Source organism: Neopelma chrysocephalum, unplaced genomic scaffold (assembly GCF_003984885.1).
Source record: "Neopelma chrysocephalum unplaced genomic scaffold, ASM398488v2 Primary Assembly neopelma1_67, whole genome shotgun sequence".
NCBI lineage: Eukaryota > Metazoa > Chordata > Aves > Passeriformes > Pipridae > Neopelma > Neopelma chrysocephalum.
This window is the reverse complement of record NW_020897726.1, coordinates 6,201,387-6,204,418: the sequence shown is the minus strand read 5'-3', so window position 1 is coordinate 6,204,418 and position 3,032 is coordinate 6,201,387.

Genomic DNA, 3,032 nt, shown 5'->3' with positions numbered 1-3,032 from the left:
CTGATCAAGTCAGCCTAGATGTAACATGTTTTTTGAGGTATTAGAATAATGTTATATTGAAAAATTAGAAATGTAGTATTTGTGTACATTGCACAATATTGCAGTCTAGTAGAAAATTTTCATCTCTTGTAAAAAAAGTATCAACACAGTAAAACTGATAAATAAAGGGCAAACTGAAAACTCACTGTTGAAAATAATTCTTATGTTTGACAGGCACACCATCTCTTCATCCTGTCCCTTGGAATGATGATGTTTCCATTTTTCTGAGCCAAAATCACTGTGAGGTGTGGCCTGCATTTGGCCATGAAGTTTAACATTAAAAATTATGTTGTTTATATTGTAGCGCATTAAAAAATGACCACTTCTGGTGGTCATGATCAGTTCATGTGTGTTAATGATAGGATGACCTAGTACCTGCTTTTAGTGAATGAAAAGACTCCGTAAACATTTATGTTTCAGATCAGATGCAACAAGTCTTTTAGGTAGAGCAGGTTACTTATATAGCATCTACATAGGCATCAGGCATTTGTTCCACTCAAAAAAAAAAATTAGTTCAACTTTATGGCTAAAAATTGAAAGAAACGAAACCCTAGGAGATCTTTTGTCACCCCATCTACTCCCAGGGCCAAAGAGCATGATCTTTCTCCACATTGCTATATAAGGGGGTTCCCTTGTGTATTCATGCTTAATTAGATGCTGCTACTTTGGTCTGTGGTTGGCCCAGCCACCTGTGAGAATCCATTCTTTTCCTGCCAAGTTATGAGAAAACAAGCACTGATAAACTAGAACTTCATCCTTGAAGGGAGCATCTTGTATAAACTATAGTTAATTGGTACCTTGCTATCGGTTGATGGCCCTCCAAGGGCATTTGAAGAAGAAAGTGAAGAGCAGGAGGATGAGGTAAGCCCTCAGACTCATTTAGGAAAGACCCCCAGAGGTGCGGCATGCACGCATGGATAAATTCCAGAGTACCCATGCATGCTCAGAAGAGATGCCACTTGCATAACAGGGGGAGGGACTGAAGGCCTCTAGCTGGGCAGTGCTGGCCACACCTGCCCAGGTAGACGTCACCAATTAAATTGGATAAAAAGCAAAGAGCTCATGCTGGGGGAACGCAAGCTTCACATCAAAGGACAACGTTGCCTTTTGTGGGGACGCCCGCTATCTTGTGAGTCTGCTGACACTCCAAGAATGCAGCTTCTGCTATGGGTAATTTTAGGCATTCTGGGGTCAGCAAGAAAACTTTGTAAGCAATGTCTGGGTGAGAGGGGGAGTCGTACTGAGGGCTTATTTTCCTCCTCCTTCCTCTATCTCGGGTTTTCGTTTTGTTGGCCACCTCTTGGTAATAAATAATTTTTGTTGAGCTTTCAACGGTGTATGGTTTCAGTTTCAGCATCCTTCCCCGCTACACCTTGAAAGAAAAGTAGCACATTGGTAGGGCTCAGTGAGTGATATTACCTATCTTCTCACTTATAAATTAGTGATCTTCTTCAGGACACTTAAGAATGCTGTCAGGGATACATTTTTAGCTCTCTAGAGGCAAATGTGGGAAATTTTATCCAGTTTTCTTCAACCAGAGTAGATTTTTACAGTTCTTGATTTAGCTATGAATTGTGTCCTTTCTGCCTTTGATATGTGGCCCTTTGTGGTAGATTCAAGCCTTGTCTAAATTGCAGTTGTGCTATGTCTTGAAATAGTATTATCCACATGTTTCCTAAGGGATGATGAGAGTAATGAGCAATTAGTCCACAGCGGGACAGCTTTTCATGGCAATTCCTTCCTTCTATGTATATTCTGCTTTCGTTAACAGAAACTGACCTTTATAGATCAAATTGCCAGCTCTCTGGAGTTTCTCTAGTCTCCAAAAATATCCTGAAAAAAAATAAAAAAAAGAACAAAGAAAAATGTTTCAGTATGTTATCCTTTGTTGGTTTAACGCCAGTGTAAACATCAAAGTGGCAAAAAAATACTTCTCCACTTAGTAGTTATCTAGTGTTAAGAAGGTTCATTATTATTAAATAAAGGTAATATACAACTGGGGTTTCATACAGGCATTACAAGTGTAATAAAGTTGTGCAATAAATGTTCTTGTTTTTGTAAATCAGCTTTTATAATGCTAAAGCTGGCATGCTTTTGTTTGGTATATATTGGATGTGCAGTGAATGATAGACCTTCAATTTTCCAGGTAAGTACTTGCGAAAGAAGATCAGGAAGTGCAGAGTGTGTTCCAGGAGTACGAATCCAGGACTGGAATGTTCTTCTGACACTCCTTGTACTTTCATGAAGCAAGGGAGAGGTGGGTTAAAATAGTGACTAACTTGGGATCAAACAACCTCTTTTCTCCCTCCTGTGGAATATAGATGATCAGGGATATATATGCCTCTGTAAAAATACATTGACATTTGTCACGTGAAAAGGGGCAGCAATGAAGGATTTTCTGTCCCACCTGTATTAATATACTTTTTGTCTATTAGTGTCCCCCTCTCTGGAGCCTAAAGCCTTTAAAGTCCGAAAACAGTCTGTCAGCATCTCCTTAAGGGGAGACCCTTTGCTTGAGATTCACTGAGATGGACAGGATTTTTGATACCTTACTTATGGGGACTGCACTTAATAGCAATGGAGAACCTTCTCAGCGTGTTTCTCCTACGAGTTATTCTGCTGTTGACAAGACTGCCAGCACTGAAAAAACCCCCAAACTACTAACTCTTAGCAGTTCACGAAATAACTTTTATTAATACAAATCTGTGGCAACTTATAGGGTTCGCATCCCCAGGGATAACGTTTAACTGCAAAATTCCACTTAACTAATAAAACCTCAACCCAGAAGCGTGCTCTCCAAAAACAACACAGCTCCCTAAGAAGCAATAGATCACTATAACACCTCAATACAAAACTCAAGCAACCCCCTCCATGACAGACCAATTTACAAAGACTAGGACAAAATCTAAACACACTCTCTAACACAAAGCAAAAAAAGAAAGAATATTGCCGTTTCTCACTAGCACACACTTTAACTCACTAAGACAAAGAAA